The 26,867-nt window shown below is 45.2% G+C and overlaps 1 protein-coding gene across 1 annotated transcript in view; it reads left to right on the forward strand.

Moving 5' to 3' along the window:
- Positions 1-1,304: 1,304 nt before the first annotated feature.
- Positions 1,305-26,867, forward strand: part of Fam110b (family with sequence similarity 110 member B) — a 119,332-nt gene continuing 93,769 nt past the window's right edge. Inside the window, exons 1-2 of the mRNA XM_038348016.1 lie at positions 1,305-1,486; positions 25,788-25,883. The gene's annotated coding sequence lies outside the window, so the exon portion shown is untranslated. The remainder of the gene's footprint in view (positions 1,487-25,787; positions 25,884-26,867) is intronic.

Below are 26,867 nucleotides of genomic sequence, written 5' to 3' on the forward strand. Positions count from 1 at the left end.
CTGTAGCTATCAAGCCTGTCCTGGAACTATCTCTTGTAGACCAGGTTGGCCTCAAACTCACAGGGATCCTCCTGCCTCTGCCTCCCGGATTAAAGGCGTGGGCCACCCATTGCTAATCTTTTAAGGTTTTGCAAGTCAACATTTTGAAAGGGAGCCTATGGCAACACTTCCTGAGCAAGAAAGGCAATTCACGGCGCACATCCTTAGACGTCCTGTTCGGATGCTTTAGACAGGGCTTTGCGAATTTGGTTGGTATGTGGGTTTTTCTGGCTTTCTTGCTTAAGGTTTTCTTCTGACTTGACTTTGTTCTTTGGTGGGGTACACTCAGCTGCTGCAGCCTTACCTGACACAGTTAGGAAAAAGAGCCTTGATTCTTCCTGAGTAGATGTTGTCCTCTGGCCTCCCGTCTCTGTGCGGGGAGGAGGGGGGGAGGACACACGACGATGACAGGATACACTTTCTTTGGCTATCCTGGGCACCCGAAATGGAGGTTTGTGTCTCATACACAATGGGGTGAGGCTAGGAGCAAATAAAGACCAGGAACAAATAAGCAAAATTGTGAGTGAGTGTGTGTGTGTGTGTGTGTGTGTGTATGTGTGTGTGTGTGTGTGTGTCTGACTTTCAGTTTTATAATTTCTGAACTAGAAGGAATTAAGAGTTGAATAATTTAAACACGTATAAATGGTCTTTCCGAGAGAAACCATACAAATGTCATCACACTACAAAGTACTAAGGGTTAAAAACTGAGACATTTTGCTTAATATTTTTGAGAAGAATATATCTGGACCCCGCAAACTTCTTTAAATTCGGTCATTTGGGTAAGCATGGATTTTAACTTTTAGATTTCCTATTAGCGAAGCTCAGACTGTGCTTAGTCTTACTGAATGCTTCCTGCCCACAGAGAAAACCCTGCTACCAACCACGTGGAGTCAGATGGGCGCCAAGATCTTCAACAAGGAGCTATCAGGTGGGCGCATCGCATCTGCATACAGGTTCTGGGTACCAAGCACAGACTGGTCTGTACTGTCCTGGCGTGAGAGAGTCACATCCCTGGTAGCTTCTCAGCCATGGGAGCAGTGGGGCACAGGGTGGGCGGGGCGTAGGGGGGCGGGGAGGAGAGCAGGCTGCGGAGGGGGTGGGGCGGGAAGGTGGGCTGGGGGCGGGGCGCTCCTGGGGGCGTGCCGGCTGCGTGGGGACAGGAGCTCTGGGCAACTGGCTCCAAGTTCCCTCCCCAGCTCTCCGGGGGAGGCTGCCTGAGCCCGCCCCTCTGTGCTGAGGTGCAAACGCGGCGGCGGTCTGCCCAGCCCTCCGTTGCCGCGCGACCTAGGCCCGTTCGGCCCGTGCGGTCCGCTCGGAGCCGGCTGTGAGGACCCGGCGGCCGCTTCACGTCGGCCTGCAGTGCCCCGCGGGGCCCAAGCTCCTCCTCGCGGTCTCCGGAGCCTGGTGCCCGGCCTGGCCGCTTTGCAGGGGCGGGAGAGCGGCGAAGGTAAGCTGGGGCGCTGGCGGCTGGAGAGTTCGGCTCAGGGTCCTGCTCCGACCGGGCCAGGGCGCCGGGAATGCCGCCCCCGCTGTCCGCCTTGCGCCCGCCTGCGAGCCCCGGGCCGGCGGTGAGGCGGAGGCTGGGAAGGAACGCTAGCTGCTGGGGAGAGGGTGGGCGAGAGGAGGCGGAGGCCCCTGCCCCTCTCCGTTCTACGTCCCCACGCTGGGCATCCCGTGGGCGCGCCAGTGTGCTGCCAGTTCCTGCAGGAATGCAGATCCCAGGGCTTTGAAAGTTTGTTTGCACCCTCCCCTTCTCTCCCTCCCCCCCCTCCAGCACACCACACACACCCTCCAGTCCTCCCACAGGTCGGTTGCCTCTTATTTCTTTGAAAGCATGCAGGTTGGGAATAGATCAAATTGGTCCTGGCTCACTGGTGCCCCTGTCACCTAGCGCCACTCAGTACTTGGCGACAATGCCAGGCTGTAGACGGCTGGGTGTCTGCGCTGCCCTCCTTTTGTTAGAGCCTGACGGTGTAAGCGGCAGTGGCAAGTCTCTGCATCCTGGCTAGTGGAGAAGGAAGAGGCGATAACTTTGCTTTATTACTTCCCAAAGTGGGAATAAAACCACCTGACGCCCAGCTTGCTTTTTCTTTTAACCCTTTCAAGCAGCTATTCGGATTTATTGAACACCACCCTCTCTCCAAGAAAGAACAGGCGTTCTTTCCTGCCTAAGATTCAGACAAACTCCGGGTTTCCCCACAGCCAAGCTATGTCCTGTGCAAATCTGGCGCACATCTGTGACAACAGTGCCTGGCTGGCTTGCGAGGACCGCCGAGTCTATTTTTACAGACGGGAGTATGATAGCCGAATCAGCATTTTTTCAGTATGAATAATACGACTTCCATTTTCATTTCCTCTGTTGGTGCTAAAGAGTTATTTAGCACCCACCATGCTAAGTCATGTGACCGTCCTGGGTAGTTGCTGTTGTTATTGTTTGTGTTCATTTTGTGCTATTGAGACCTGCTCATTCAAATGAGGTATTTATTACGTACGCATCGCTATTTAAAGATAAGGGTAGGCTGATGGTAACACGCCATTGATCTGCTCCTTTACATTTATTTAATCTGTAACAGTTCTTGGATCGTTCCCCTTAAAAATCATGAATTAGACACAGGGATGGCATTGCTTCTTGAGCCCGAAAATCTGCAAAGGCCTTAATATAGGCGGTGGAAGCAGAGCTAGAAAAATACCAGCTATATTTTTGTTTTTATTTTCAATTCATGTTCTTGCTGTTCAGAAAAAAAATGTTTCTTTTGTTTGTTTCCACCCCAGATCTTTTACAGCATGCTCTATTTTGAGTCTGTGATTTAATTTTAGATCAGAACTGAGATTGGGTTGTTTGTAGCAGACTGACAAGCTCCTGGCTGTGTCTCCTCAGTGTCTGGGAAGAGAGAATTTGTTACTCATTGGGTCTCTGAGTCTGAATCCAGTCACGGCCTAGTGGGTTTCATGATGGGAACTGGTTGTCTCTAAGGGGCCTCGTGGTCTGCGAAGGGCTTACACGTAAGGGAAAACCTCTGTTGTGAGCCTCATCCCCAGATCACCCCTTCTCAAGGTGTAGAATGCTGATTTCAATGTCTAGTTAAAGTACCCACGTTGTCATAGTGTTAGTTAACCCTCGTCATTCCTATCATTAATGAAAGATGAATGTATGCGCTGTGTGACCACCTCCTCAGAGAATGCCCTGGCTCTAGCTTTAAGGCCTTGGGGTCGAGATCTAAAGCCTAAACAAACAGTGAGAAAAATGAAACTACCCACTTGCCGTTCCCAGTAACCAAAATGATGCTCACAACACAACGGTCGTCAGCTAGCTGTCAGTCCACGCTCTAGCTCCATCATTGACTTTGAAGTGACAGTCTTTTCCCATTTTTCAATGTTTTCAAGTCTTGCGGTCCTCCCAGAAGTGGCGCTGCTGTAGATACAGCCCAGGACCAGTAGGTGGTGCTGTGGGGAGCTCTGGGAGCCCAGTCACAGCACAGGTATGCTTCAGGAAAACCAGGGATTGATTAATCCGCAGGAGTCTGTGTTTGTCTCTCTGTGAAAAACCCACAATACAGACACCAGCCTGCACCCATCTCCTCTTCTGTTTTTAAATCTTTTGGGCATTTGCCTGGAGAATGTTTTGTCTTTGAGAGCCCTCTAATGTTCTGGATGTTCAATGCACATTGCTTATGAAAATCATTTCTATACTCTTCCCTTTTGTCTCTCCACCTTAAACTTAGGTGGAATCACCTAAGCCAAGAGCCTCTCCAGCTCCCCTCGACTTTTTGTTTTTATGATACGCACCTCCAACAGAGAAAAATACAAGGTGCCTATTAGCAGTTTGAATTAATTCAGGGAAGCCTGTCTTAGGGTCTGCGCCCCCCCCCCCCTGCTCTTTTTTCTTTTTATTGTTGTTGCTTCTGATCTTTTTTTTTTGGACCCTGGTATGTTGTAATGAGAGTTGATGTCAAGGTGAAGACTGAATTTATTCTGTCCTGCTGGGATCTGGGCTGTGTGAGCACCCAGGCTAGGAAGTAGTGAGTGCACACAGGAGAGGGTTCTCTGGCCCCTCACCCGTTATCTCCAAAGGCCAGTTCTGTGAGCAGCTTATCTCTCGACTTTCTCCTACTCCTCTAACAGCCAATAGCTTTGCTGTTATCTGCTTTCTGTGAGCGAATTGCATGCCTCATCCGACTCATAGCTAATAAACAGCGAGATGTGTGTAAATACCAGAGCCCAGGGAAGCAAAACCTTTGCTCCCCTTCTGCGGCTGGAGCTGCCTGCTCCTTTCTCCCCAGCTTTGGTATCAAGAAATCTCATCATCCAGTGAGGGGGTTTGGGTTTTCTGGTTAGTGCTTGCTCATCAAACAGTCCAAAACTAGGAAAAATTCAGCTTTTTTCTCTTTAACCCCAGAGAAATGTCATAATGCCTGACAAAGGTGACTTGCTTTAGGAGGTGAGGGTGCAGATGAGTGTCTTTGAATTAGATAAAAGGCTGATAAAGACAGCTGAGCCATTGGGTCTGTTTGGGATGTCTGCTCATCATAGCCCCGGCTCTCCATTTAACCTTATGACGTCCTCTCCTTCGTGCACTTGTTTATGAGGATCGCTTTCATCTGCTAAACAGGACCATGAAGGTCGAAGCAAATCTCTGCTCTGTTTTCCAGTCCCTGCATGTTTTGTTTTGCAGTTGAGGCAGAGCCTAACTTAATGTGGTTTTGTTGTTGTTTTTTTTTGTTGTTGTTGTTGTTGTTGATGGTTGGTGTTTCTGAATCGACCACCCTACAGGAACACAAAGAGTGATATAAACAAGCCATACTCGGGGACCCCCGAAAAGAGCTGGTGACTCAGGCCCAGTGTTGGCCTGCTGTCCCCAAAGCTTTAATGCTGTGGGAATGTATTTCTCATCGTCCATACCGATACGAGCCAACCTTTCCTCCTCTGCCACCGTCCTTTCTCATCTTGTTTGTAGACGACTTGGGCAGGTTTCTTAATGAAGCTCTTGTGATATGAAATTAATAAACGTACACAACCCATCTGCCTCTTTTGACATCTTTGGCTTCTTCCTGTGCATGAGAAGGGACTGAGGAGGACCTTAATCTTTTTCACATGGTGCAGTTTCTCTCATGAGTAGAAAACATACTCCTGTGTATAAAACATCTCCTGTGTATAAAACATACCTCTTTTAAGTTTTGACCTCCCTCCCTCGTCTCATGAGGGGGCTACATAAGGACTTATGCTTATGAGCCTTGACCCCCCCCCAATTCTTTTAAAGCTTAGTAGCTAAACAAATTGCTTCCTTTTTTTCTCTCTCCCAGAACTGTCAAGGAGGGGGGATGGGCACAATAACACAATTTTCAGCTGCTGCTAGAGTAGGAATTTTAAAATTGTAAATGTTTTGGATGCATACTCAAAGAACACTTCAGCTTGAGAAAACTATCATTTAGCAGACTGGTTTCTGGAAGAGTCGTAGGAATTCCATGGTGGGGTTTGTGCACCAGGCCAAGATCAATGTGGTTTGAAATTGTCCAGTTCCAGATAAGGACTTTGAAAACACAGTCCTAAGCCACTGGGATTTTCAGGTGTTTGTGTTGTAATGAAAAGCAGGTTTTTTTCCTCTCCTCCTGACATTACATGGTTTTCTTCATCTTTTTAGATGTCTTCTTAAAGAAGAATCATGGGTAGTACTTCAAAATGACCCTTCTTGCCTATGGTGCTTTGGCTCCATAAACTTAGTAATAAAAAATAATTATGCAAAAGAATATGGTTAATATTTTCTCTTGTCATGGTTACTATATTAAACATTATTTGCAGAGGATTTATTGTGTGCCAGGAATTTTTTTTTTTTATAAACACTAGCCAGGAAAGACGTAGTTAGTCCCTGCCTGTTCCTGGCTTGTATTATGAATTGCTTTTCCTTTAACTCTGAGTCCTGTAGCTATGATTCAGTATCTGACAAAGGCAATTTAGAGGACAAAGATTTATTTGACTCAGAATTCCAGGGAAGTTGGAGAGGCACAGCCTGAGGCAGCTGGTCACATTGCAACTACAGCTGGGGAGCAGGAGGTGGAAGCTTCTGCTAGGCTGGTTTTCTCCAGCAATGCAATCCGGAATGGAAGCCTGGGGAATGGTGCTGCCCTCATGTGTGGTCAGGCTCCCCACCTCATCTGACTGGAGATCAAGTGCCTACTTCATAGTCACGCTCAGAAGCCAACCTATCCCCAACAAGCCCTGTCTGTGTGATTGAAGCGCTTTGCCTTGGTGATTCCAGACCCTGTCAATCAAAACTAACCTCAGGAGGCATTAGAGGGCAAACTGAGGAAACAGACAATAAATTAAATCAGAGGTGTTTCAATGCTGTGACCCTGTAATGTGGTTCCTCTTGTTGTGGTGACCCCCCCAATCCTAAAACTGTTTTCATTGCTGCTTCATAATTGTAATTTTTCTGCTTCTATGAATTGTACTGTAAATGTCTGATATGCAGGATTTCTGATATGTGACCCTGAAAGAGGTCTCGGTCTGTGGGTTAAGAACCACGGGGTTAAATGAATATACAGATCCCAACTTAAAGGAATAACAAGTATGGCTGGAAATGGTGAGAGCTTACCACCTGGGCTGTGTGACTTTAGAGAGTCTCATTGAGAACTTTAGTGATTGTGATCATTAAAAGAAAATCAACAAGGCAACATTTGAAGGATGCTTGATCATAGCATGGCTTATGCAAAGGCCCTGTGATAGCCAGAACTCCTTCTACCCTTGTAATAAGAAACAAAGGAACCAGGTCACCTGTTGGCCTTGCAGACCACAGTGTCTCTCTCTTTCTCTCTCTCTTTCTGTGTGTGTGTGTGTGTGTGCGCGCGCGCGCGCACGCACGCGCACACACACACTTCATTTACTCTGTGTATGGAAGGAGCTGGTGGATTGATCCTGAGGGGACCTGGCTTTAATGTCCCCATTTGGAAACTCAGTTGTGGGGAAGGGGACAGACAGTGGTGGAAGCAGCAAGCCATTACCAAGGAATTGGGGGGGGGTGTCGTGGGCTTCTCCTCCTCACCTGACACACCTCTGAGTTTGAGACAGAATGTCCCTTTCTATGCCGCTGGGATAGAACTACGGTGTCACATGGACTGGGACACGACACAAGCTGTGATGAGGGTCCTGATATTCAGGTCACGAGACAGGAAAGCATGTACGCATTGCGATCAGGTTCATGCGGGGGGGGGGGGTGGCAGATCAAGCTGCGGGGACTTGCTGGCTTGTACTTACCGCATGCCACTGACTGAAGTGAACGAAGCCCTGTGTTTGGGAGGACACACGAGCAAGGTCAGGCCTTGAGGAAGCACCTGCCTGCCACTCAGAAACTGCTGCAGAAAACGACACTGGGCACGAAGACTGCAGTGCGCTTCCCATACACGTGAGGGAGATGCACATTGCATTTATGTTGTGATGGCTGCCATCAGGGAGACCAGCAATCTGGCAATGCCAGATTCGCCATGCTTCAGGGAGTTTTTCAGCCTCTGTGTGTCTGGGTTCTAGGCAGTGCCTGTGACTGGCCCTGAGTGGAGACAGACCCAGGAGATCCACACTGTTGCTGTTAAGTCACTGGGCAGGCTGAGGCCCTGGCAATCCCAGGTCAGAAGTGTATTTGTAGCCAGCAAACAGCAAGTAGGTTCCTTGAGAAGAGAGAGAATCTCCCAGTCCAGTCAGTGTAGGTGCAGCTGGCTCTGGGAAGTCCAGCTAGTCCCCCAGCCTGCAAGACCTTTGTTTCTTGTCTTTACCATGGGAATGTCTGCCCTACCTACTTCCAAAACCACTGTGGAAGTTAGGTGAGAAGCTTACCAAGTGCAGAACTCCTGTCTTTCTCTGTTATGGATTCCGAGCCTTAGTCCTTCCTGGTCATATGATCTCATCATATGGGCCACAGGACAGAACTTACGGTATTGGGTTGACCGTGATTGCCGAAGCTAGGGTAACAGCGCCGTTCTCAGCTACTTTGGTGGATTTCACCGATTCCTCTTCTCCCTAACCCAGACTTCGCATGCATTTTGTTGGTGTGTTGAGTGAGTCTTGGCCTGAGCTGCTCACCTTTGAGCTGCAGGTTGTGCAGGGCCTGGTACTGTGGTTGGCTACATAGTGCCGGCTGCACTGCCCTGCTGCTGGCAAGGAGGCCCTTGTCCTCTGGGATCTTGGTGACACAGCCCAAAGGCCTAGTGTCAAGTGGTGATCTTGTCCTCTGCTGCAGCTGCAAAGTGACTGACTTTTCAGCTGAGGTGTGCGTATGTGTTCCTCAGTCAGGGAGCAGAGGGGCTGGAGGGAAGAGGAGGTTGTGCTTAGGAGCAAGGGCTTGCTTGGGGGCAGCGGATTTGCGGAGGCTTGTGGGAAACTAAGGCTTGTTGTTCTCTGAGCTGAATGTTGCCACAGGTCACCTGAGGCCAGTGGTTCTGCTTACAGATATACCTAGCTGTTAGATAATAAAATCCCAGGAGTGGGATGGTGAAGATCCCTCCCATCTCTTCCAGAGGATCTAAGCTGGGCTCCGAGCACACATGTCAGGGGACCTGTAACTCCAACTCCAGGAAATGTGATGGCCTTTTCTGGCCTCCAGGGGCACACACATGCATATACAACTACCCATAAATAACAGGTTGAAAAGCAGAGGGACTCAAGGTGGTGGGAAGTGTGAAAGTGGCCTACGGCAGTGGAGCACTGCACTCTTCCACACCTCCACACTGGATTTTCTTCCCCAGTTCCTGCTTTGTTGTTTTCTGTCCCTTTTAGGGACTGTCTGTCATTGCTGTTACCAGCTAGTTCTTTGTTTTAAATGCTTTCATAGCTTTCAGAAGGAAATACTTCTTTTAGAAATAACGATGTTTGGGTCATCTTTAACCTTCTAGTCTTTTGAAGGGCTTACCGGTTGCTTGTTGCACACTTTTTTTTTTATGGGAAGTTTGGTGACTAAAACACAAAGTTCAGACCCCGTGCAGCCACCCCATAATCATGGATGTGCGTACATGTACACACTGAGTCACCACACACATGCAGCCACATTCGTCACCTTTTTGTCCGTGGCTTCCCAAGGGCCACCAATTCCATTCTTGTTGGAAACAGCTTGATTGCAGACACATGCTTAGTATGCAGAGGCCCCGGATGCTACCAGCACTAAGCACTGAAAAATGAATAATAAACTTTTGGAAACTGGGCACATGGTAAGTGGGGACTAGTGGCAGATAATGATAGCGTGTGTGTGTGTGTGTGTGTGTGTGTATGTGTGTATTTTCATTGGTAAAGAAACACTGTTGAACTGGGAGGCTCTTTGTAGATTTGCTTGTGCCTTTGTGCGTTTAAAAATCCTTTTAACCACTCACTGCCCTATGTTCTTTCAAATGATCAATAATTGGAACGCTGGGTTTCTGTTGGTTTTTTGTTTGTTTGTTTGTTTTTGTTTTGTTTTGTGTTTTGTTTATTTATTTATTTGTTTGTTTGTTTGAGACAGGGTTTCTCTGTAGCTTTGGAGCCTGTCCTGGAACTAGCTCTTGTTGACCAGACTGGCCTCGAACTCACAGAGATCCAACCTGCCTCTGACTCCCAGTGCTGGGATTAAAGGCCTGTGTCATCACCTCCTGGTAGGACTTTGTTCTCGTGTGGTGGCCATGGGTGACTGACTGTTGATGCCCTGCAGTGTCTGGGGTTCCAATATGGCTGCATGTCTGACTATGGGACACAGCCGAACCATTATGTGTGGCCAAGGTGGCTTTCAGCTTTCAGGGAACAGGCTGACTGCGCAGAAACTTAGTTCTTTGATTTATTAAAGATTTTATTAATTTATATTTATAGATCGTACTAGGGGAAAATATGATCACTATAAAATATATATTTTGCTGGTTCTTGAAATATTCTTAAATACTACCAGGAAAGATTTGTGGGCTATTGGAATTGCTTGAATTTTAAAAAACAACAAAACTAAATAAACAAATAAAAACACCCATTTCTCTAGAGGTGGTGAGAGTCCCACTCCTGCCAGATTGGGGACGAGGAGGGAAGGAAAAGAGAGGTATGTGTGTTGAGGGGGAGAGATTGCTCTGTGTTCAGTGTGAGCATCCATGCTGCATTTTTTTTTCTCATTTTCTTTTCTTTTTTTCCCCCCAGCAGAACTGGCTCTGCCTTCCCATCAGTGTGATGTGTTTCAGCTCACGTGACTTTTCCTGCCTTGCTTATCTGCTTTCTCCTGCGGTTACTCTCCTTTCAGCATTCTCTAGCACAGGACTGGGCTGTTTTCCTTGTTAATCCCCAATCACTCTTTCCCCTGAGGGTTTTCTGGAGCCATTTCTCCACGTGAAGCCTTCTGATTCTTAGGTACTGAGAGTGGACGATAAAGAAACCACATCACAGGAACTTTTAATTAACGCACCGACACAGGAACAAATCGTTGCGTGTTGTGTGTCTGAAATACTTAGGTATCTTTGTCTTACTTCCAGTTTTGCATTTTAACTACCTGACAGCCTTAAAGCCCATGCCTTGCAACAGTCAGGGCTTTACAGGAAAGCAGAGCCAGTGGCGAATACAATATAAGGAAGAGGCTCCTGAGACTAGGGAGGCTGACGTGTCCCACGGGCTGCTGTCTACACACGGGAAACAAGGGCCACCAGGAGTGTGGGTACCAGACCAAGGTCAGGCTAACAGATGGCTCAGCTCGAGCAGCCAGGCAAAGAGGGAACTGGGGAAGAATGTGAGGAGTTCAGTCTTGCACTCTTTTGTTCTGTGTGGTCTGCCAGCTGCTGTACCTAAATCCCCCAGTTCAGTGATACCCTCTTCTGAAAACACTGGCACAGCTGCTAATAATTCAGGGCTGAAGTTTCTGGGTACCCTGTAGGTCATTCCGATCGCCTTCTAACCATTGCTCTCGAGTACCTCCGGTGCGATCACTGTGCCTCACTAATTAGGTGAATGTTTTTTTTTTTTTCTTTTTTCTTTTTTTGGTTTTTCGAGGCAGGGTTTCTCTGCAGCTTTTTTTTTTTTTTTTAGAGCCTGTCCTGGAACTAGCTCTTGTAGACCAGGCTGGCCTCGAACTCACAGAGATCCGCCTGCCTCTGCCTCCCGAGTGCTGGGATTAAAGGCGTGCGCCACCACCGCCCGGCTAGGTGAATGTTTTTAAATCATCCTGGGAAGATATAGTTTCCCCAGTCTGTTAAAATAGGCCAACTAGGTCCCCTAAGTCTCGGTCCTCTGGAGACCTTCTGGGCTGTAGCTCTTCCTCCAGCACATCTGCTGTGAACTCGCTGCATCTTAGAGCTGCTCTATCAGCCGATGGCTGCATCTTACAGAGTTTCTCTGGTTTTGTGTGTCTCTTTTGTGAGACAGAAGTTTATCAAGGTACACATGTTTTGTCTGGTATAGATTGTTTGCAAAGTTGATCATGTGTTAATCATGATGATGTATTGATGATCATGAACCAAGTGTCCGTCCACTTCATGGTTAATGCCTGGTATCCTAGAATTGCTATCATCAAGCTTAAGGTATAAAAACAGTTTTTCATAATTATTCTTTATTTATCATTTTCATTCTTCTTTGTTTTTGAAATTTAAAACAGGGAGGGAAATGATTTGAAACTTGTACATATATACTACCTGATTTCAACATCAAATAGGTTTGATCTAATAGCAGGGAACATTTTTACTCTAACCTGGGAGGTTCCACAAAGAAAGGTTTTTTTTTTTCAGTATAACTAAATTAAAAGCATTTGATTGTTTATGGCTGATTTATTCTTCCTTAAGTCCATCTAAAAAAATCTTCATATATACAAAAATGAGGCAGACCTTTACTATTGTGTTATGTTCCTGGCTCTGTTTTTAACACAGTGCATCATGTTATAGATGATGCACTTTTTATGTTTTTGCTTTTAATCCCCAAGTGCTAGGATTGGGGAGCTTTGGGGTGCAATTAGGTTAGGAGAGAAGAGGATTCCACATATGGCATTAGCGTCATCGTAAACAAGCTAGAGAGCCATCTACCTGATCTTGAGGATACAGTGATAAGCTACAATATGTGACCCAGGAAATGGACACTTACCAAACAGCACATATGTGGGCCCCTTGGCCTTGTGCTTCTTATCTGCAGACTGTGAGAAGTAAGTTTCTGTGTGGAAGCCACTATGTCTAGGGTATTTTATGAAATACCACCTGCTATCGTAGCAGCAGAGGTGGTTTAAGGTTCCACCCCGCCCAAAAAAAGTATATCATATGGAATATTCTGTCAGAATGCATGTTTCCCCTGCGTTTGGACCTGTGAAACAGCAGAAAGCTCATGAGAGACTTCGTTCTGCAAACAAGAGCAATGTTCCTGCAGCCTCCTGCAGCCTCCTGCAGCCTCTTGCGGCTCACATGGCGCAGCGCTTTGTGCTCAGAGGTTTCAGTGGCTCAGATGATTCTCCGTGGAAACCTGGGAAACCTCATGTCTGGCTTTTGTCGACCTGAAGCAACCCTCGATAACACCTAGGAAGAGGGGATTTCATTTGAGGAATTGCCTCCATTAGGTTAGCCTGCGAGGGTGTCTGTGGTACGTGATCTTGACGACTGAGTAATATAGGAGGGTACACCCCACTGTAGGTGGTATGCCACCCCTGGGCAGGTGGTCCTGGGCTGTGCTGGAAACCTGCCTGAGCAAGCCTGGAACACTGCTCCCCATCAGTCCTCATTTAAGGTCCTGCTTTGGCTTCACTTGAGGATGAATTGTGTACCTTGTAAGCCTTTTGTTCCCCAAGTTGCTTTTGATGATAGTGTTTATCACAGCAACAAAAAACCCAGGATGCTTTCCCTAGAAAGGGGTGAGTTCTTTCCCATGACTGAGTCAGCTTCCCGGCGGGCATGCCTCTGTGAGCCAGGACCTGCGCTGTGCAGGCTGAGGACCGGTCAGACTCTCAGGTGTTTCTCGTCATGCTTGGCAGCTTACTGGAAACTGAAAACCCTTTGGATCCTTCAGCCATGCCCCTGCCTCAATGCCCCAACCCTGACATTTCTGCCCTGCTCAGATCTTGCCGCATTCTTGGGGTACCTCTATCTTAGTTTCTACCTTGGAAATCTTTCCTTTTCTCATCTTCTTGCCTCTAATATACTCACTTCTGCGTCAGCTAAGAGATCAGCTGGTCACATTTCCAGGCTGCTCAAAGCCCTGGCTGCTGTGCTTAAAAGAATGTGTCGTAGGCTTTTCTGGGTCTTCCCTGGCATGGCCAAAGCATCTGCAATCCTCTTTCTTACCATCTCAAGCTCCACCCCTGTTCTTTCCTTAGCCTGAAGTTCTTTTTGTATATTTTCTGGTCTGTGCTCCCTGGTCATTCTAAAAGCCTTCTGCTATGTCTTCTCTTGAATTTTCTTCAGCCCTGTGCGTTCTGAATAAAAAGAGCAAAGGAAGCAGTCATAGCTTCATGATGCCTGAGTGGCCTGGATGCAGAGACGTGAAGTCCACTTCTTCCCAGAAATAAACAGAGGATGTCAGTTGTAATGGAGCCGGTTGAGTCTGCTGGCCATCTGGTTCAGACTTAAGTCTCTGCTGTGGTGTGTGTGGTCCTTATCTATAGGTCAGGGTTAGTCATCAGTCCCTCACATGCTGATGGAGTTCACAGTGGCAATGAGGAACTGCATCTTGAGGGATTTTGGAGCATGGGGCACTGTTATAGTCGTGCACGTGCTGAAGGAGTTTGCAGTGGCAATGAGGAACAGCACCCTGAGAGATTTGGGAGCACGGGAGATGTGTGGCACCGGAGGTGAATGCCTTGGTCTTTTCGGGAAGCACTGGCAGCCCAAACTTCTGCTGGCTGCTGTGGGGGGACAACTGGCTGCTGGGGGGAGGGGGAACCACTGGCTGCTTGCTCACCTGGCACTGAAAATGGAGCCATCCTGAACTGAGATATTCTACCCATGTGAAACTACACTCAGGTTTGAAGATTTAATTTGAAAAGGAAATGCAAAAATGGTAACCCTATCACTTTTTATACTAAACACTGGCTGGATTGATAATTTTTTCCCTAGATTTCTTAGGCTAAAGTCAGAATATTGCCCCATTACTTATTTCCATTTTCCTTTTTCTTATGGCTGTAGGAGAAAACAGAAGGCAGTGTGTGCTTCATGGCTGTGGCTTGCTATTTCCCCTGAGTACTGCCATGCAAGACTCTGCAATTCCTTGACTCCATGTTCTTGGCAGCGCTCTGCTAAGCAGATGGCTGTGTACTCACAGAAGGCAAAGTAGTAGTAACTGAAATCCAGAATGGGCTCCCTATGCACAAATCACACGACGCTTGCTTCATGCCTCTTATCTTTCTGAGGTCCCTGGGCTAGATGAGAAGGCCTCGATGGGTCTGCATCTGGGTTTCTATAGTTCACTGGATTTTCTTGGAATTGTGGTCACATAGTCAACGTTCCCTGATCCCCTCCAAAATCCGAATATACTGAAATCTGAACATTTTAGAAATCTGTCCTTTTGGGGACTTTGAAGCCTTCTACCCCAAGATGCTTCTCGGTCAAGTTGTGCAAGTATTCCAAAATCTGAGAAGGAAGATATCACTTCCCAACATCTGAAGTACTTCTAGCTATTGCGAAAGCTAGGTCCCAAGAGTTTCCAGTCACAGGTACTCAGTGGTCCTACTCTGATAACACAGGCATTGGTGCAGAGATAAGCAGTCTTTAGGTTGTTTGGGCGAGGCCATGTGCTGGGGGCGGTGTCGTCCCCTTTCCTGGTGTCTGAGGGCTCATGCACTTGAGTTTGGCGTGATAGAGTAGCTCTCACAGGCCCTGACTTTGGGTCTACCTGGACTGTCCCCTCCCTACTTACCCCAACCTGTCTGGTGAAGGCGCTCACATTGGTGTCTTCACAGGACCCGCCTTCCTAGAGGCTATATTTAGTATGAAACCAGTATGCTGACCCTGGGTATGAGGCTGGCTGAGCTACGCTTGCAGCAGAGATTTCTTTCCTTTAAATGCCTGCTGTTGTGGTGTCTTCACCCTGTGTAGGTGAAGAGGATCATAGCAGGAAGTACCAAAACCATTGTAATAGCACAAAAGAGTGTGTGTGTGTGTGCATGTGCACATGTGTGTGTGTGTTCATAGCTGTCCTCAGGCCCACATGGGGGTTTATGGTGCAGGATGGGTGATGGGTGCTGGGTGCTGTGCCATCTTTCCTCGGGCCCTGCCCCAGCCTGGCACTTCCTAGGCTGAGTCAATAGCAGTTTGCTATCTCAGAAAGCCCTTTTAGGAATTAGTGAAGTGCATATTCTCTACATCACTGAAGCAGAATCCATGGAGGAGAGTGGCGGGAAGGCAGGTTTCAGCCTAGTGTGAGGTCAGAGGCTCCCAGTTCAGACTGAACTGCTCTGCAGGGGGCAGGGAGGGTCCATGAAAGCTTGAGATCCATGTAGTCATTGCTCTGGCCTGCAGTCCTAGGCTCATACTGTAGCATCTTGAGACCTGTTGGCTTTGCCCATTCCTTATTGTGACCGCTTTGTTTCTCACGCATCTTTTCTTCCTCTTTTTGTGGGATGATTATATGGGGCCCTGGAGGTTCTGTGCCTGTTCCTTGATTGAATTATTCAGAGCGCTCTCGGGGGCAGTTGTGAAATAAGGTCGTATCCCCCGTTAGCACCACTGTCGGCTGATAAACTCTTGGAAGCAAAGTGCAGGAGGGGTGAAGCTGCTACCTTCAGTCCCAGGACAGCCCTTCCTGTTCTGTGACTGTGGCTGGACCTTGGGCCTCCTGTGGAGCGGGACTGACCAAGTGTGCATTAAGGTCCTGGTTCCTGCAGGGAAGTGTTACAGCTTTGCCGCCTGTTCTCTGGCTTGGAAGAGACCTAAGCAAAACTAGAGCTATCAGAGCCAAAGTGGCGAGACAAATACCAGTGCTCTGTCCAAAGGCTGTTCAAGATCACCTGCCTTACGGTCCAAATTATCAACCCATTGCGTGATTTTGTGTAATGACCTCCTTTCTGGAGGAGGGATGGTGGGATCTCCGAGGATCCTCCCTGGCACACGCTGGGAAGCCTTGGGCCGGCAAGTGCTTTGCAATGTAGCTCCTGACTCTTGGAATTTCCCATACTTTTGCTGGAGATTCTAAACTGGTGATGAAGTCTTACTTGTGAAGAGTCAGTGCTAAAACTGGGACAACAAAGCCGGGCGGTGGTGGCGCTCGCCGTTTATCCCAGCACTCGGGAGGCAGAGGCAGGCGGATCTCAGTGAGTTCGAGGCCAGCCTGGTCTACGGAGAGCCAGGACTGTTACACAGAGAAGCCCTGTCTTGTAAAAAACCAAACCAAACAAAACAAAAAAACCAAAAATTGGGATAGCAAGTCCATTTCATTGGGGATCTCAGGCTGGAAGGAGGGGTCATTGCCTGGATGAGAGCATTGCAGAGGACCTGTGGGATAGTAAGAGGCCCTGTCAGCTCTGGAGCCCCGTGATGAATGCTTTAGCCTTCCCATCAAGAGCCTCCGAATGCAGCCCGTATTCCTTAGAAGACATGCATGCATATGTGTATGTCTGTATGCACGCCTATAACTTTTTGAGACAGAGCCTTGCCTAGTAGCCCAGGCTTGAATGAAATCACCTGTTTGGCCCAAGATGAGCTCTCAAGTTGTGATCCTCTTGCCTCCATTTCCCTGGTGCTGGGATAACAGTCTGTCTCAGCACACTGCGTACCAATGTTCCTCATCTTTAGCCGAATCATTCTTCTTCGTAAGTCACATGATTTTGCTGAAGTCCTTTGTTAAAATCCTGGGTCAGCTGTGACTTGCTTTTGGGGGTGTCATTTGCTGAGCATGTTAGGTACCCAGAAGTAAACCAGTTATCTTCATTTTTCATTTTAAATGAAAATGTATCCGTACATTAAATGTAACACAAGGAATCAAGACATTGCACTGAAACTCTAGTCTTTCTTTTTCTTAGGATTTTAATATTTTTTTAATTTGTAAGCTGATATTTTATTTTCAAAATAAAATTTTATTTTAAGATAGAGATTAAATTTACATATTGAAATATTTTTTATTCCAGCAAAAGTTGATTTAGATACTATTGAATTAAATAAATATGTGGAAATATGTAACTCTTTCTAAACTCTGTCTCAGTTCCTTAAGTCAAAAAGCCCCCCATGGACCAAATAAAAATTTTTGCAAAATTATGAGGACTTCAATTAGAAATCTAATAGAATGTGTATTCTACAATGAAAACTAGTTTTATTTGGAAACCAATTTAACCCCCACACTATTGAACTATTTATTATTGCAATATTAAACCCATTCTATCTTTATGGTTTAATTATGTAGTTGAGCCCTTTAATCTGACTGTCATACTCAACAGAACCAAGCGGAGGATCTTTCTATCACTGCCAGCATTTGAGAAGGAAGACTTCTCTTTGGTGTGTGTGGCTGAGAGAAAGTAGAACAGTGCCAATGGCATTGTGATGAAGTTTAGTTATTTTTGTAATCTGTGAAATAGATACTTTCAGATAAAAGATTTTACTGGGAAGAAAGAAAGCTAGAAGTTGAAGTAAATCTTTGTTATCTCTTGTTGCATAATGATGTCCGATGTCCTCAAAGCTTAGCATCAGAAATGACCTCTATTCCCCTTTGCATGTCAGTGGGAACTCTGGAACTCTGCTCTGGGATTTAGACTCTTTGTTCTTTACCAGCCTTCAATTGAGGTGTTTCTGAGGTTGCTGGCATGCTCTACAGATGGAGTGACCCAGAAAGATGGCTAGAAAGCTGATGTACATTGTGGTGAGGAATAAGCTCAGGCCCTTCCCCCGTTCCTGGCACTGTTTGATCTGTCTGGATTATAGGTCAAATTTTTGACCATGGATGAGCCTTAGGTGTGGCTTTCATTATGTCCCAACGTGGTTAAACTCCTTGACTTTGGCTATTCATCAAGCTTCTCCTAAGGGGATGCCTTGTACCAGGAAGTGCTCCAGAGAGCCTCTGTAGAGTCTAGGGAAAAGTTTGGCCCAGAAAGTGCTCCAGAGAGTCTCTGTAGAGTCTAGAGAGGAGTCCCAGCTCAGGAAGTGCTCCAGAGAGCCTCTGTAGAGTTTAGAGAGGAGTCCCAGCTCAGGAAGTGCTCCAGAGAGCCTCTGTAGAGTCTAGAGAGGAGTCCCAGCTCAGGAAGTGCTCCAGAGAGCCTCTGTAGAGCCTAGAGAGGAGTCCCAGCTCAGGAAGTGCTCAGGGCGTGAAGATGATGTGGTTAGGAGGGTTGGCCTGGAGACCAAATGAGAGCCCAGATCAGCTACTTACTAACACAAGTTGATTGATAGCTAATTGAGTAGACAGAACAGATCAAATCCAAGTTCTTACACAGTGTGGCACCTGGGATCTTGAGAAGATCAATTTTTTAGTGTCAGTCAGGGAAGAAGCAAGAAACAGAAAAAGTGGTTTTTTGTGTGGTACACAGGGAATTAGAAAACCTGCAAGTTGAACGTCCTTAGATAGAACTAATTCATAGCATTGCTATCACTAGGAACTAAGATGTAATTGTTGCTTACTATTTTAAATATTCTGTCGGTGATAGTAAATATATTGTTATTCGATATAAAGGAAAACTCTGAAAAGAAATAAAATTCCATATTGGGGTTGTTTGATGGCAAATAAGCTATAAGCACTAATCTTTTTCAACCAAGTAGTTGTTGGCTAACCAGCCGTATTTTTCCTAAGACCTGTGTTGATCTGAGAGGGCAGCATGATGGGCGTGAGCGAACTCAAAGGCTAACTTTCGGAAACATTTTAAGTAAGACACAGAGTAAGTTATGTGTTTGAGCTTGGATTCCAACCCTAAGAAGATTCCTTTTCTATATGAAAATCTGAAATCTGAAACACTTGTGGTTTCAGTCATTTGGGTATGTGATTCTTTACCCATTTCACTATTAAGATAGCAAAGCTGACATCAATCTGATGGGGGCCTGGGTTTGAAGTATATGCCGCGGAGGCATTAGTTTGGATAGTCTCAGTTTTCCTGCCACGTCGTTTTTCCTGACCTTGATTTCTTTGGAGACCTGAGACATAATGAAGCAAACATTAAGTATCAAAAGTCAAACCAGAGTGAAACCTCTTATCTTATTTTATAGCCAGGCCATGTGGTTGAGCTAACACACTCCTTGCAGACCCTTGTTGCAAGGCACTGGCCTGTGCCAGTAAATAGCCTCCTGAGGTTGGAATGCTGTCTCTAGATCCTAGCCATGCAGGGAGGCCCTTGCTTTCGTTCACATGCTAGTCTTCTGCTAGTACTTTGCATATCCACTCACAAGGGTTTGCTGCTGAAAAGTACCCGGCCTTCTGTTTCAGTGATGACAGCTGAATGTTCCAGTACCAGAAGTGAGAAATGTCCCATGTAATACACTGCAGTGTGGCGGAACCACGGGGAAAACATAAAAGAAGCTGGCTATGAAGTGACAGTATTACATGATCCTCTTTGTACCAGGTATTAAGCATGGTCAGTCAACAAGGAAAATAGACATGGTCCGGGGTGAGAAAGAAAGAATGTAGAATTGCTTAATGAACAGAACATTTAGGTTTTTAAGAGCAAAACAGTTCTCAAAAATAGATGCTGGTAATGATGTATTTCATCACCCAGTGGTATGATTAATATGGTTAAGGTGATAAACTTCATGGTATGCATATTTTATCCAATTTAAAAAATATATAATATAAAAACATGTTTCAACAAAACCACCGAAGCCTTTAAAGAAAAGTCATCCAATAGATTACATTACATTTTATTAATGCCATACTTAATTTTGTAGGATAGCAGAACATACCAGTGTTGATATTGGCATCTTTTTACACTTGCTTCTGAAGAAGATGAATGGATCTTGGAATCTGCGGAAAAGCAAAGAGTAGATTTTTTTTGGCTTGGAATTAGTACCACCTGCTCAGAAAAAGCACTTGAGGAGGGCTCCAATTATATATGTAGCATAGAGGAGAGAGCCAAGTTGGAGGGTTGCTAGTGATTATCTCCCAAGGAACAGAAGTATGCAGGAAAGCGGCGTTCTTAGAGATGATGCACATCGGAGCATCTTTCAGCGAGCTAAGACGTTGTGTGCTGAACCCCGTGATAAATATATAGTAAAGGCTTTTTTTTTTGGCAGTATCTGAATAGAACAAAGGGCCTAATTCATGCTATACCAACATTCTGCCACTGAGCTGTGTCTCCAGTTCAAAACTGTGTGTGTGTGTGTGTGTGTGTGAGAGAGAGAGAGAGAGAGAGAGAGAGAGAGAGAGAGAGAGAGAGAGAGAGAGAGAGAGAGAGAGAAGAGAGAGGAAAGAGAGGAGAAAGAGGAGAAAGAGGGAGAGAGGGAGGAGAGGGGGGAGAGAGAGAGAGAGAGAGAGAGAGAGAGAGAGAGAGAGAGTCTCACATGTATGAACATGCTTGCTGTCTTTTGAGACAGGTTTTCTTACCTGAAACTTACTAATTTGGCTAGAGTAGCTTAGCCTGAACTATTTAAGTAAAAAAGAAAGACTTGCATTTTGTTGAAGTTACCTCTTGGCATTTGGAGATGCTTGCAAAGGGTGGGAAATTGCCAGAGTATAATAATAGGAAGCAGAAACTTGTTGACACAGTTTCTTGGCATTATGTCCGAGGGTGACTTAAATAACATTCTGTAATTTTTATTTTTCAAGCAACACAGTGACTAATTTAATAGCTAGTTATTTAAAAATAATACTTTAACAGTCACCCTTAAGGTAAGATCAATTCTTTCTGCCTTAGGTGCTTGGGGGTTCATTACCCCTGTGTTTTTCTTTAAAGAAATATTTTCCATAAGTTAAAGGATTTTTCACAGGAGTCTTTAACAGATGCGAAGCACAGTGTCTACTGGACAAGTGAGGGTGGAGACTGCAGAAAGGACTAGCCTGACCATAGCAATACCTCTTACCAAATGTTGGATTTAGGGGATACCAGAGCCTCACAAATGAAAACATTGAAAGTAAGGAGGCCTCACTGCCCTCTTGCCGGCCTGTCTCCACTGCCCTGAGACTCTTTCAGAGACTCTTGCTTCTACTCATGCATCTAGAATAAATACTAGACCCTCCTACCCACTTTTGGCCATTTGGTTGGGAACTTAATAAAGTCTAGATTTGGTTCAGAATTATAGGAATCATGATAAATAGATATAGGAATATAATCTTTTCTGTCTGAGTTACTTCTAGGTTCTGACTCATGGTCACTGGAGCCCTGGAGAATGACATGATTATTGATTGATTAATACTCAGCTAATAATGTGATAGGCTGAAGATCTTGTGTTAGTGTGCTAGGCTGTGTGACTACAATCCATGCTTAGCAGTGTTGGAGTGAACTCTTGAGAGAGGCCATGCTCTTTTTTGGAAAGGTGTGTTCCTTACAACTGGGAGCATCTAGTCTTAATTTGCAGCTGGGTACATATTTATCCTCAAAAGATGCATGATGCTGGCCCTGCAGCCAGTTTCATAGATTTTTCCATCAAGTTGTTCTCTAAACATTTTTAACATGGATAACATTTTCTCAACTGTGGTTTGCTAAGTGCTGTTTATAGAGAATCCATGAATATAAATGATGGGTTGGATGAATTTAATTTGAGTGTATTTAATGAAACTTTTAGTGTGCATTTTTTTCTATAAATTTCTTTATTTATGGAGCTCACTTTCAGCTTAGTCCAAATAAATTAATCCCCAGGAAGCAAATGGCTTCTTTAAGGCACCTGTCCCATGCAAAAACATTGGTGTGTGATGTGCTCAGTCTTTTTTTTTTTTTTTTTTTGGTTTGTTGGGGGTTTCTCAGTGTAGCCCTTGCTGTCCTGAAACTTGCTCTGTTGGCCAAACTTAAATTCTCCCTGCTTGACTCCCAAGTGCTGGGATTAAAGGTGTGTACCACCACCTCCTAGTCTTTTTGGCTTGACTTTCTAACTGTTGTTAATTGTGTAAGGTTTTTTTTTTTTTTTGCAACATGATGGAAAATTTGCAGGTTGCCCAGAAATCAGGGTCCGTAACCCAAGGAGAGGGTGAGGGGTGAGAATTAGAAAAATAAAACAACAAATACCCTCTGGTTACATGCCTCCTGTACGCCCAACGTTTTTACATATCTTGTCAGAATACTTTCATCTAGAGTAAGAATGGTTTCCACTTGTTGATGAAGAAGCCCATTGGTTACAGTAGTAGCCAGGATGTGAGCGATCATTTGCTAACTAACAGACATTTAATCCTTGGTATGACCCCTTTTAGGTAAGGATTTTTTTTGTCCTCATGTTACAGACATGGAGAAGGGTCTTTAGAGGGGAAGTGAATTACTTATGTGACACCAGGATATAGAGGCAAGACTTAATTAAATCCGGGTGACCAGAATGTCTAGAAATGTTCATTGGGTCATCATTTTGGCTTTTTCTCTAGAAGAATGACTAAGTCAAACAAATGTGTTCTCTACTTTAGGGAAAAAAAAACCTGCCAAATTCTTTTTCAGAGTGCTTGTAACATTGTGAATTTTCTACCATAATTCCTTTTTAAAATTTTATATTTAACAGTTCTAGGAGCCGTGTCATGGATGTCATTAATGATTTCTTATACATTTTTAAAATTATGCTCAGTTTCTTTGTATATGCTTATATGGTACTCCAAGTGTTGAAGCCTAGAATCTATTGCTTCTTCCTTAAAGTCGTTAATTGACAGTGGTATTTTATGATAATTGTGAGTTCATATGAAAAATATAAGGAAGCCACCGTTGCATGTTGGTGTTTGCAGAGCATTGGTTCCCAGACAACCCTCATTTGCAAAAGTCCATGGATACTCAAGTTCTTCTAATAAACTGGCATTGTAGTTTGAAAGAACCTATAGGCATCTTTCATATCCTTTTAAATCACCCATGGCTGGTTTAGAATATCGACATGGTATAGATGCTCTATAAATAGTTATGTTACATGGCTCAGGAGTGATAAATTCTGTACATATTCAGTGAAGTTGAAATTGTTCCCCCAAATATTTTCTAAAAACTGTTGGTTAAATCCAAAGATAAGAACCATTGACTACAGAGGACTGACTGTTCTTAATTGCCTCCCAGTATCAAGAAATAAATCCCTCTTACTGGATGCTTTCTTCCCTGGCCTCTTTGCTCTTTGAAGCATGTGTGGAGGGTTCTGTCCCCTGCTGCCCTAGTGAGTCAGTCTTCCCTTTTGTCCTTGCACGAACCCTTTGCTTACCTTTGTGTGTCAGTTCACACTTGTTAGAGAAATCATCAGTGGATTTGCTAACCCGCCCCACCCCCATACACACACTCATCCCAGTGGAACCTCCAGGCCACAGAGAAGGCCACTCTGCAGCCATGTGTTCATCTGAAGTAAGCTGGTCATTGCCTCAGGCTTTCTGGATCACAAGCACCCAGTACCCACCGATGTAAACAGTGGGAGTCAACAGGTAGCTGCTCGTCTGAGCAAACTGAGCAGTCCTGGAGTTTCAGAGTGTACAGAATCTCAATGGTGGGTCTGATGCTGAAGAGTTCTCAGATTCTACTTTACACGTTGCTTGTGGACACTTTGAGCTCCCTTGATAGATGGCTATAACATCACTTGAAACTGTATTTTAGCAAACCCTGTTATTATGAGCTGACTAGGAACAAGAGAGAAATTGTAGTTTTAGATTACCCAAGCCTAGAATATCCCACATTTTACTTTAGTTTCCCATGGATCCTTAGCACATCAGCCAGTATGAACAGTAGAACAAAATGTAGATTATGCTCTGCTGGTTATCTTGCCTTATGAAGTAGTATTAATATTTTACATTAGTTATTTTATGTTAATGCCATGGGATATTTTTATTTTACACTGGAATAGATACAACTATGAGCTCTTCAGAGACTTGTGGAAATTAAGGATGGACTATGATGTAACAGAGAATCGAATCTGTGGGTGGGAAATCTGAGCACTCAGGTGTTGTGTGACTTTGGAGCAGCCGTTTAATCACTCTGGGATTCATCTCCTTAGTGAAAATGGGTCAACTGAGTATATACCCATAAGGCCTCTAAGTTTCAGTCATGCATGACGTTAGTTATTTTAGTAGGATGACTTTGATGTCACATGACAACTCTGAAGATAAACCGACACTGGATATCTTTACGCATACCGTTCCATTTCAGCTGTAATTGTGTGATTCTAATTTCTCTGAATCTTAACGGAGTTTAGCTCTTCATTTTCCTCTCTTCAAAAGTATGAAAGCAGGCAAGAATAACCATAAAGCTGAAAATGAAATTTTGAAGCCAAAATAAAAAAAATAGCCACTAGTTGCAAAATGGCATAGTATAAAACCATTTATTTTATTCTGAGTCACAATTAAATTGGACTCAAACATTTTGTACATTAAAACTACACCCAGATAATTCTAAAAGTATATGATTTTGTTGATTTGAATCCCTGGAATCCCGTATAAAATAGTGTCATTAAAAATTCATGCATCAAAGGAACCAAAGAGAAATATGGAAGCTGAGTCTTCATTTTCATTCAAGCTTGTGCTAAATTCTACTTCATATGTGGCAGAGCATCACTGAGTGATCCGGTAGCAGCAGACTACCTGGAAAGGTTTCTAGGTGACAGTGTGGGAGTGGATCCCTCTTTGCTGTTATTAAAGTAGACATTTCGGGCTTTCTTTCAGTATTTAAAGCCATATAAAATCTGGGCCAATGTGAACACGCCGACTAATAAACCTCATGTACATCATTCGTCATGCATCTCCCCAGAAAGGGGCATGCGATGACTGTGGATCTGGCAGAGACCCCAAGTGACGTGGTCCTTAGCCATCATCTGTTGCAATCACAAGTCATTCCTTAGTTACCAATTGTTCTTCTATCTGTGCTTAGATAGTGTGTTCAGTGAAGAAGACACCTATACAGACAGAACTTGCCGGGCCCTCCCACTTTCAAGCAAAGATGCGGTCCATTTTTTGCTGTTGTGGCATTGGACAAAAACAGATGTGGGAGGAAGAGAGAGTTAAAATTTCCAGCCCTGAATCTTCTTGTGAGTTGCCAGATGTCTGGATAAACATTGCTTTGATGATTCATCCAGCTATCCCCAAGTACAGTGAAAGCAGTTACACACACACACACACACACACACACACACACACACAAAAGAAATGTGCAGAGCCACTTCCCTCAGGGAGCCTTGGTTTCTCGTCATCTTTTTAAAATGCAGCATGTTGGTTAGGGCCAGCCACAGGTCCAGTTTAACATAATCTTTTCCTTCCTGAAGATGAGGTATGGTATGCCCCAACTCTGACATGGCCTACCCCACAGTCTGGCCACCCATGACATGCAGGGGCCACTCTTGTCTTGAGTCCAGGTCACTGTTGCATTTGGGACATACACTGTTCACTTCCTTTATAACAAGAACTGAGTTCTAGAAGTCTAAGCTCCGTTTCCCTTGCCCTGTTCTGCTGTGGTATGTTAGCCGCTCCTTCCTGCTGCTCCTGGCCTTGTGAGCTGGAGCCTGGTGGGAGCTGCAAGGGAGGCTGAATTTTTTTTGGGGGGGGGGGGTGAAACCCAGGGTGGTTCTCAGCTTCCCTGTGTCTGTTGAGTGCCCAGAGCAAACCCGTTCAGTTGTTGATTTTTGTTGTTTTCTGAAACCAATGTAAAGCCTGCTACATTAGGTCGGAATAGGCCTCCACCCATCTTTCCCCGCAGCGTTTTAGGAAATGCTTTGCTTTGTTTTTCAGTGAAAACTGGTTCCATCTTTATGCTCTTTGAAATCCCTTTTCTCGTCTATCAGAACGTTCAGTCCATGTCCATTTCCTTTCAGAAATCCCCGAGCTGGACACTGAGAATATCATCCCTGCTTCTCTGAGTCTTGAATTGGAAGCTGTCAGGACTCTATGGCCTAGAAGGGAAATAAAAGGTAATCATGTTTTAAGGTGTATTATTAAACTCACGTGTAAATCTACGAGTGGTGAATGTGTTTCTCTTGTGTGCTGCGCAGAGTCTTGGTTTCCCTTCTTCATTTTCCCAGTTTCCTTTACGTGCCCTTTCTTTTTTACCCTCGCTCCTGCCCTCCTGTTTGCTTCTGCCTTTCTCTGACTTCATTCAGCACACAGGTGTGGAGTCCTTTGAGGGTCAACCAGTGATTGAGGCACACACACCGTAACCCTTCCTCTGGCGGTCTGAGTGGCATGGGAGGGGTTGTGAAAAGACATCTAAAAGTGGCAGCCCCTGACTCTTTCCCAGTGCTTCTGGCGATGGTCTGTGCATGGGCCTGCAGCTGTTCTGGTACCCACTGTCCTTCCTTCATTGTCGCTGTTGGCCCCGAAACAAATGCTCTCCTGCCCTCTGCATACTGACTTGGGCATTTGCTTACAGTAGCCTTTTCTGAGTTACCTGAACTTACTTTCTGTTTATATTGAATTTTCACAATTAGGATTGTTAGAATCAGAATTATGCATGCTAAACGCTCTGCAGCCATGAATATGTGGACATTTCCCCTGGACCTAAGACCTGACATGACAGTTCTAAGACGGACATTGTCTCTATCCTTGTCCTGTGTCACAGTTAAAATACGGGTGCACCAAAGTGCCCTATCCAATGACCTTCTGACCATTCTACAAGGTACGTGTGAAACATGAACGCATTTCACATGTAGACACAATCTAGGTGTGTGCACAGTTCTTGAGAGTCGACTGTTCTGCAGGATGCAGATAGTAACACTTCTTTCTCGGACCTCTGCCCGTACTGAATTAGTTCTTGTATATGAAAGGCAGTGTCCCAGGCACCCCGTGCATACGTCATGAGGGGGAGCCCTCAATGATAGTGATAAAACAGGAATGGTGTTTTCATGTTGTGTGTGAGGCAGGACTCTGAAGGCCAATGAGAGCCTATCAGTAGGAGG

The sequence above is a fragment of the Arvicola amphibius genome, chromosome 11 (genome assembly GCF_903992535.2).
Source record: "Arvicola amphibius chromosome 11, mArvAmp1.2, whole genome shotgun sequence".
Classification (NCBI taxonomy): domain Eukaryota; kingdom Metazoa; phylum Chordata; class Mammalia; order Rodentia; family Cricetidae; genus Arvicola; species Arvicola amphibius.